Source organism: Barbatula barbatula (assembly GCF_947034865.1).
Source record: "Barbatula barbatula genome assembly, chromosome: 14".
Classification (NCBI taxonomy): Eukaryota; Metazoa; Chordata; class Actinopteri; order Cypriniformes; family Nemacheilidae; genus Barbatula; species Barbatula barbatula.
Window position 1 is genome coordinate 14267818 of NC_136777.1, and position 10513 is coordinate 14278330.

A 10513-nucleotide genomic window follows, 5' to 3' on the forward strand; every position below is an offset into this window, starting at 1 on the left:
GTTTATACTCTCTAGTTGTGAAACGTCTTTTTCATTATGTAGAGTTTCAGCGCCAACAACATAAAGAAATGTTGTTTCCTAAACGTAACTTCCTGTAGACCTCCGCAATGTAGTTTATTTTATTACAATGACTCTAAACTAAACTATAAAATATTATATAAATTGTTATATTATATAGACCAATAAACAAACACTGACTGGAAGATCATTTTGGCCAGTGTCCTACAAAACTGTTAACTAATTTTGTACTTTTTGTAGAATTGTTATTTTATAGGCTACAAACTCGAGATGATGAATGTATTTATTTGTATTTATATTTAAATGTGCAATTAAAAAGTAGTTTTCATATGCGTGCAAGTATTCATCTATTTTGTTATTATTATACAAACTAGTGTAAAAATGGGGTAAGCATCAGCAGTTATTTACCACGGGAATGTTTATAGCTGCACCTGCAAAAAAGCGAGATGACACCGACGCAATCTTCGTATAGTTGACCAAATGTTTATATTGCATTACAGTGGAGTTTCAAATAATCAAAGCTGCATCAGTCAAATGATAAATACAAGCAAAAAGTTAAGATTATATTGATTAGATAGATACATAATGCATGTTACCTTTATGTTTCTTTCACATAAAGTTACAATATTTATTTATATTATAATCCGTGCAACCCTGCCGTTGCCTTTCTTTGACAACGTCAATTGAGCGTTTTTTGTCAGCGAAGTCCACTTCAATGGATATCCCGTGCTCAGGAAGTAGGGAGCAGTGAACACTGCCTAGGTGTCTATCAAACCCTATCAAATGCAACGCAGCTCATGGATCTACACTTCGAATTTTCACCGGAATCAGTAGACCATCCGCGTACTTTGAGAATACTAATTTCATTTTTCATTTGGGACGTACTAATTCTATTTTCAAATACTATTTATTTAGGATAGTATGCGAATTGGGACGCACCAATACTGACCACTGAGTCAACTTTGGTCAGGAATGTTACTGTGTTTAATATACAGGTGAAGAATGAAGTAGAGATTAGAGAGGAATGCATTTTTTTTGTTCTCAGCAGTCTCATAAGTGTGCTAGCACCGCTGATCTCCGCCACACACACAGAAACACTCGATTTAAACGACACGCATGTAGAAAACGTAAAGGTTTTAATACAAATGAATTGGTTTGTGCGCTGAATTCTCTGTGAAGCTAAACTTCCGATGCGCGTGCTTCACATGCTCGACATCACTGCATGCTGCAAACATTCATTTTCATAAGAAGCTTTCATTCGTCATCGCACATCACTTGCAAAGTCAAAACGCTTCTTTCCTTTAATTGAGCGAAAAGTAAGCAGTTGGTTAATTTTGTCCGGGACACATTAGATTCACGTGCAGTCACAACCGACCACAAAAAAACCGGATCATGATTTTACACCTGCATTAAGTGCAGTCTGCGCAATAGTGCTCACACAGTTCTTCAGCAGCAATGCAAAAAGGAATCAATCACTGAGGCACTGTCTGTAAATTGATACAATGTGGCTCATTGATTTCGCCATGACCTCAACTAGCCTGTCAGGGATAAACTCAGGCCTGGTGAATGGAGCTGCTCTTCAGTGTCAGATTGCTCTGATGCCATTCAAGCTCATATTTCTATTCTTTTTGTCTGAAAACCAGGCTCTATTTCTTCCTAATAAAATAATCAATCACCAATGATCACATCATGAACCGACAGCAGTAGTGAGCTCATCAAATGATATCATCAGTGCAATGGTTTGTGTACAAGGTCCAATGGAGTCCTATAGTGCTTATGCGGCTGATCCAGGTTTGACCATCATTTTCCAGTTACTCTGATATATCTCTGCAACACAATTGAAAAAATCCCAAAATAAAAAATAAAAACATTTATAACATTTCCATTTTAATCAACTTGCTGTTAAAAATAACCCCGTCCTGCCTGTTTTCACAGATTTCACCAGACTTGACAGATTTTAATTCATGATATTAACCTAGCTCAACGTTCACTTTTAAGAACCAAATGTCACTCTGTTTTTAATCTGTTGAGTATGTTGCAGTTCTGATTGTATGCAAATATTTTCAATGTTTAATGAATGCACCAGGAAGCCAGAGAGCAGATGGTACTTCTTGACAGACGCCGACTCTCATCATCCATTTACCATCATCCAATGGAAAGTTTTTACATTTTCCTAAATACCAATTAGTTCTGCAGGGAAAAATATATATAAAAAATATCTGTGTTATGTGAATCTCTTTAACACACTTTAACATACTTTTCAGTCTTACATTGATTGTCTTTTTCTAACTGCACACTTAGGCAATCAGACTAAAGTAAACACGAATCTGACCCATTGGAGTCCCAGCAAGGAAGAGAAAGCCTGCAGGGTAACAGATGGCAAGGACCAGGCATTAGAGAGACTCAAGGATGCTGAGAAAAAAGAGAGCCATCCCTCCTCTCATCCATCCATCCCGCCTTTTCAGATGAGAATGCAGCTTCACCTCCCATCATTCTGCCAGCCCTGAGACCAAATCGTCAAGCTATGGGAACGCTGGGTCGATAAAGTTTAATGAGTCAAGAAAGGAACAGTTAAATTCAAAAACAGGTTGTTTGCACATGACGTCACCAGTGCAGAATGCAGATAGAAGGCACCAAGTGATTTTCTCTATCACAAACTAAAAATTCCTACTTTTTGCGTTGATGTTCAAATCATGGAACCACAAGGTGCTTTTATTGTGTAGCAAAAGTTGATGTTCATGAAGGGGGAACATGTGAGTATTGATTGAGAAATGGAGATTAAAGTGAATCGTAAACCTGAAACGCATAACAAGGTTTAACGTACCTTAACAAAGACCAGGTGAGCTGAAATTTCTGTCAAACCTTGTAATAAACACCAGCTGCTGTTAAAAGAATGAGTCTTTACAAAGCGGATAATGTGATAAATCTCCCGTTAAGCAGTTCTTCCCCATAGAAATCCATTTTCAAGAAACCACTTAACATACTGAAACAACAACCTTCATTAGATTTCTATTAAACCTTAATTGTTATAAACTCCTGTCGAGATTTTTCATTTTACCTGTTTAATAAAAAGTCGTTATTTTAACACGTACAAGTAACGGTTGACAGAAATTTGGGCTTCTCTGGTTGTTGTTTAAGTCTTTCGAGTTTGTGATAGTGAATTACTATGGAGATAATCATTCATCGGCACTTTGCACATCATCAAAACCACATGATAGATTGCAAACAACGTATTAGGGGCCTGCTTAGGTACTCTATGCTTTTGCCTGCTCAATGGACCCAATGCAATAATTCAACAGGTTCCAATTAAAAAGAGTTTTTTTAAGTTACAGGCAACATGACAAAATGGGTTATGTAGAATATAGGAAAATATCGTATGTATGACAGAAAATGTGAGTTTACCGTGTGAGAATGTTTGACCAGAACATTTCAGGAACAGCCCTGTGGATTACTGTATAATTGTTTATTTCCAGCATCGGATTACTGTCCAGCTCGCACAGCGTCACTTTCCGACCTCTGGGAGAGCATTAGCGATTTAATTTTCATAAAACTAAGTAACTAACAACCGCGTCACATTTACTGACCTTGTCATTTGCATCAGGACAGGATACAGTCACATGCTGATACTATGAAGCAATCCTAGATAACCTGCTTTGCTCCTGTACCCTTTTGTACGCTTACATTATTTCCAATCAAAAGTGTTCATCTCAAAGTCTGCTTACAAGGCTCATACTGTATGCTGATCAAGCTAGGTTTTATTTTATCACAAGTTAGTGTTGCACTACCACAGTTTGCATATTATCTCAATGTTTTAATAGAGTACATTCAAATGCTTACATTAACAATCCAAACTGTAGATCATGTCAGCAGCAAGCTGTCCTCTTCTTCATAGATACTTTAAATCGTCTGTGTCAGTAAGCAAACTTCCCTCTGCAGCTGATTAATGTTGTTAATCTCACGGCTGTGTCATAAGCCACGTGTAATGGGTCTAACAGCAGTGCGGCGGCATCAAACTCTTGCAGAGTCTTCCATCATCTCAGAGGCGACTCAAGGGCACAGGAACTCAGCTGTGATGAGTGATGCTCAGCGCTCAACTACGCATCTGCCATCTCTGTGTTTAAGATGCTCAGAAAACACTAACAGAACCAGCAGGAATCATCGCGCTTCAGAATTTTTTTTTATCACTGTAGTACATTTCCTACGGGACGGGGTGTAGCGCTGAAACCCACAGAGGCGTCCACCTGCTCACTGTCCTGTCACATCTGGCATTATCACAGCAGAGATGTGCAGCAAATACAATAAATCCTGCCCCGGCTGCAATTTTATCAAAGTCAATAAGATGACTGTGAATTACATAAGGACTCAAAGCAACTAGAATAAATACAGTTTACTAGTCATTTCTAATGCAAACCCGTATATCTTGTTGGCTCAGTAAAAGCAGTAAATGTTTGATTCTCGTTTTTTTTTTTGCAGGGATAACTGTGTTTTCCAGGAAGTGGCGGCGGCTTTGTTGTCCTAATGCTCTGCTCACTGTCCTAGTTTCCAATGCTTTAATTTTGCAAGCAGACATACATAAAAGATGATTTACTGCTTCAATTTCTGACTATTCAATGAGGATTTGTTGTCAGACGTCACTTAAGCTCAGCAAAACAATGCAGCCCCACCCCAGCGTTTTATCTGTGATAGTTTTAAAAGATTTAGATATTAAATGCCAATCACATACTATATGCACAAAACAAGACACCAATTCCTCTGAAGAAGCTATTAAAATTAAGCAGATTTCAGAAGGGGCAGATTGTGTACCAAAGTCATACACGTTAGTATTGGTCCTTTTAAAATCCATGTAATTGTCACGGTGTGTGGACAGAACCCAAACGCAGGCAGCAGAGTTAAATAACAAAAACTTTATTTAAACAAAAGACCCTCGATGAGGAAAACACGATCTAAAACAAGACAAAAAAGTGTAAACTAAAACTTTCCACAAGGGGAACAAAACAAACAAAGTCCTTTGAATAATAAATCAACAAAATCCACAAACTTAGAACAGTAACAAACACGATAATCCATAGACAGGAATAATCCAACAAGGTGACGTGAGGAGGTACGATAATGACAAAATGACAATGAACCGACAAGGGACAGAGGGAAAACTGGGGCTTGATAAAGGGAAAACACTAACAAGGACTGATGACACAGGGAGAGTGGCCACAGGTGACAAGGATGAAACACTAAGGGAAAGCTAACAGGAGGATTGCACGAGGCAGGTGAGGGGACTGAAACACTAAGGGAAGGATGGATCAGGGCTGGAGACAAGACTAACACTAACGGACTGCAAACAGGGAAACAAGGGGGCGGGGCTAAAGGACGTGACACCGGAGAGAGAGCATGGCTTCTCAAACCAAAACAATGCTCTTTCTCCACACAAAACACATGGGACTGACATGATCCTGCCACAAGACTCGAAAACCAAGACAAGGAGAGGCAGGATCATGACAGTAATATTTGGGTTATGAAGCAAAGTCACTTGGTGTACTATTTTAAAGGTATTTGGGGCTCCAAATGATTCAGATATAAAAGCAGCAAGAAGACGACTGAAACAGTCCATATCCCAAGAAGAACACTAGTAAGAGCACAGTACTGGTTCTTTAACCTGTTCTATAAATTGGTGTGACAAGAAACTCACATAATGTAAAAACTCTGATTAGAGCAACGGTTTAAAGAATCCCTGCCTGCATAACAACCCTAAGATCATTGCCTCGCAGATTCCTTCAGCCCCAAGTTTCCTCCATCCGTAGCCTACTCTCCTCATCCAACACTCTCAAATTCCTTATTCCCCTCAAACTGTCATGTTGCTGAAAGGCAGACAAAGCTTCTGCGGATGGAAAACATGACCAAACCCATTGCAAATATCACAGCACAGCAGCAGACAATAAGACAGATCTAGTTCAGAGGCTAGTCTCTGAATTAGATTTTGAGTTAACTTTTGTTGTTGCAGGTTGAGGCAAGGCCATGCAGAAACAAAGGGAGACAGACAATGAAAGCCAGGTTGGCAAAGCGCAGTCTGTCTGATAGACACAGCAAGCTTTACCTTAAATCTTAATCTGCAAACACACACAACATTGATTCTATCAAACCTAAAAAGGTGACGCTTGAAAAAGCATACTACCACATACTACTATTTCTGTAGTAATAATTTAGTATGCAGTGTGCACATTTTCTGTATGCATTGATAAGCTAGACGTGACCTTATGTGTCAATGTAGCATACCTAGGGCTGTGCAATTCATCGAAATCATAATCGTCAATTTTGGCCTTCATCAATTACAAAAACAAACTAATAGAGGTAAATGATTATTGTGCCGCATTCCATTTTTGCAGGATCCTCTCTTTTCTTGTAGTATAAATCCACAGCGTACGCCTTTCCTTTACAGTGGTTCAGCAGTGCTATTTCTTTACATTTATTTTTCAGTTAAATTCAGAGTTTAAAAGCAAAATCTATGTTGTTTTAAAGGTTAGTGAGTAATCGTGTTAAATAATCGGAATCTCAATGTTGGCCAAAATAATCGCGATTATGATTTTTGTCATAATCGAGCAGCCCTAAGCATATGCAATGTCTTTGGATGCCATATGTTTATCTAATTTACCTATAAATTATATTTAATTTTTAATAATTACATTGGCTCCGCAACTCAATTTACTGTGTTAAATTCTGACTACTGCCATGGTCAGACAAGACTTTCAGAATGTGAAATTTCTACAAATATGTGGGAAGCAACCGAATGCGAAGGCATTGTTTTTAGTTCACAAATCACAGATTCAAATGTATTTGCACCATCATAGTTTTTTCATATTTTAAAACTGTTTTGTACAAAATGTTATGTACAATATGTGTTATGTGTAATACTATTATTATCACCATCTCCTTCAACTTAAAATGTCATATTGTAATGTGTAATTGTTCTGTTGGTCACACATTATCATGTGATACAAATTCGCAGTCAGAGCTCATCAAACTTGACCTCTGAAATGCAGCAAAATAAATTATGCATTTCCGCATACGCATTGATATCAAGTCAATGGAGAGAAAAGTCTAGTGCAGGGGTGGCCAACCCGCGGCTCGCGAGCCTCATGCGGCTCTTTAACTAGTTTCATGCGGCTCTTCAGGAGCTGTCACATGACATGCGTCAAAAATGCTTGGCTGGCGCTGTCATCCACTCCCCTACAGCTAGATGGCACATTGACCATGTAAACCTGTTTGAGTGACGTCAAACGAGCGACGACAGAATCTTTGGTGTGACATCATTTGTGTTGTAAACAATTTCCTTCAAGTTACCTCTTGAAATGGCAGGGAAAAAAAGCACAGCCAAACGAAAATATGAAGAAGAACACAGGACGTTTTTGCCAGAGTGGGAGAGTTTATATTTTTTTGTTAAACGTAATGGCAAGCCGATCTGCCTTATATGTCACGCAGCATTAGCGCATTTCAAAGCTTCAAATCTTCAGCGTCACTTCAGCTCACTCCACCCTAACATCGAACAGGAATTTCCAAAAGGGACTGAACTTCGCAAGAACAAGTTGGTCGCTTTGAAAATCCAGGCAGAAAAGCAGGTGCAGTTTTTCCAAAAATTTACGAAACACTCGGAGACCGTAACGCTTGCATCATATCAGCTGGCTTGGAACATAGCACGGGCTAAAAAGCCATACAACGAAGGGGACTTCATTAAAAAATGCCTCATTGACGCCTTTGAAATCTTGGCTCCTGGAGACGACAAACTAAAACGGAGCGTATCAGACGTTCAACTGAGCCGCCACAGTGTTGAACGCAGAATATCGGATATTAATACAGCTGTTGAATCACAGTTGCACTCTGACCTTCAAGCATGTGAGTATTTTAGTGTGGCATTGGATGAGAGTTGTGACATACAAGACAAGCCTCAGTTGGCAATATTTGCACGGTCTGTGTCAAATGAATGTATGATCAAAGAAGAACTCCTTGATATTGTGACATTAAAAGACAGAACCCGTGGCATAGATGTGAAAGAAGCAATGATGGCTGCGTTTGCAAAAGCAAATCTGCCCATACCGAAACTAACTGCAATAGCCACGGATGGAGCGCCAGCCATGATCGGATCCGTGAACGGGCTTGTGGGGCTGTGCAAAGCTGATCAAACATTTCCCGACTTTTGGAATTTCCACTGCATCATCCACAGGGAGCAACTCGTGTCTAAATCATTGAATTTAAACAACGTCATGAAGCCTGTGATGGAAATCGTCAACTACATCCGCACACATGCGCTTAACCACAGGCAATTCAGGAATCTCATCGCTGAGCTGGACCAAGGGCTTCCAGGTGACCTGCCGCTGCACTGCACTGTGAGGTGGCTGTCAAAAAGCAAGGTATTATCTCGCTTCTTTGAGCTTTTGGATGCTGTGAAACTGTTCATGGAAGAGAAGGACAAGGACTATCCCGAGCTCTCAGACCTCGAGTGGATTATGGATCTGGCATTTTCAGTCGACATGCTGTGTCACTTGGACAGACTGAACCTGATCCTGCAGGGTAAGTTAAAAATGCTGCCTGACCTGGTGCAAAGTGTGTTTGCGTTTGTCAACAAACTAAAGCTGTTCGAGGCGCATATTCAAAAGGGAGATTTAACACATTTTCATACTCTGCTAAAAGCCAGTGAGCAAGTCACCAGCGCCGCCCTGAAAAAGAAAAGAGACAGATATGCAACACTGGTTGCAAACCTGCACGAAAGCTTTGTGACCCGGTTCTGTGATCTACAACTGAAAAGACCACAGATTACGTTCCTATTCGACCCATTTAATGCGGAGACAGACTGTTTGAAAGCCCCGCTCGTCACAGATGAGGCTGCGGCTGAGTTGGAGATGATCGACCTTTGTGAGGAGGATCAACTGAAAGCTGTTTTAAGGGAAGGGACCGTTGAGTTCTGGAGAAGTGTGCCAATTGAAAAATACCCCAACATCAAACGAGCTGCGCTTAAGATACTGTCCATGTTTGGGTCAACGTAAGTCTGCGAGTCTGTGTTTTCTACCCTGAAAAATGTGAAATCAAAGCATCGATCTGTTCTGACTGACACTCATTTGAAAGAATTGCTTAGAGTGGCAACAACAGAATACAAGCCAGATTTGAAGAGGATTGTTCAAGATAAGGAATGCCAGAAGTCTCACTAAGCAGCATAGTAAGAGAAAGATGTTATTGAAAATTATTCTATTATTGTTTGTGGACTTGCTTGAACTGAGAGTTTGTGTGTGTGAGACAGTGCACACAATGTTAACTGTTGATATTATTATGTTGGTGTGGTTATTTTCATTAGATCTGGCTGAGCAGAGGTCTGTGTATGCGTGCATACGTGATTAAAAGATGATGTTCATGTGTACCCATGTGTATGATGTGGCTCTTTGCAGTAACAGAGAAAAAAAAGTGGCTCTTAGTCTCTGACTAGTTGGCCACCCCTGGTCTAGTGTGACCGAGCCAAAACAATAAATTGCAAAAAACTAAATTTGCTTTAACTAATTTGTTGAGTAATAATAATGAAAAACATGGTGAAATGTCATTTATTTAATATTTAAAATTAAGTATAACTTATTTACATTGTGTCAATTTGCACTGTAAAAATATCATTTTACAGAATTTTACTGTTTTTACAGATTTTCCATGTATTTTTAAACAACAGGAAAAAAACAATTAGAGAAAAAGACAGCAAATTTACAAGAAAAACATTTTACATAATTTCTTTTATTTAACTGTATTTTTCTGGCGCTCCTCCGCTTTTTTACGGGATTTTCTTTACAAAAGAAAAGTACACACTCAGTATACTTGAAAGTTAGCAAAATGGAGTAAATGTATATGCTAGAGCTAACAGTAAATTGCTTTATTTATGTTCTCTTAGGATGCCATGACACAAACAAACTTCCCCTGGTTTCCCTTACCAGATGAGACACCAGAATGAGTATGTCAATGATTCAACCTATAGTGCTCTGACTTATCTGGTCATGTCGCATTAGATAAGAAGAGGGTGGAAAATCACTTGCTTTTGACTAACAGGACAATGTCTTTACTGCAGAATTTAATTGAGGTCTGAGGTGTTCAAGCTATCTTTTGTACACTGGATTTGTTATTCTAGCTTTGCCGGCCAAGAAATATATGAAATCAAAGCCTTGTATAATCCATATTCACTTTAATGAATCTTCCAAGCTCTCATAACTGCCCAGCCAGTAATAATTTTATATGCTTCTGACTAGATTTTACAGCATTAATGGGCATTTGATAGGAGAGCGCAAAAGCTTGCAACTTTTTGACAGCCGCTCAAATGTGTCATTCTCCTCGAAAGTGAAACAGTGCGGCAGCAAAAACTGTAACAAGATTACATCTGAATAGGGATGTGAAATATACGCTTTATCCAAATAATTGTTAAAAGTAAAATATATAGTGTAACCTCAGTAAATCCTCAAAAATGCTCCTGTGGTTGTACTAA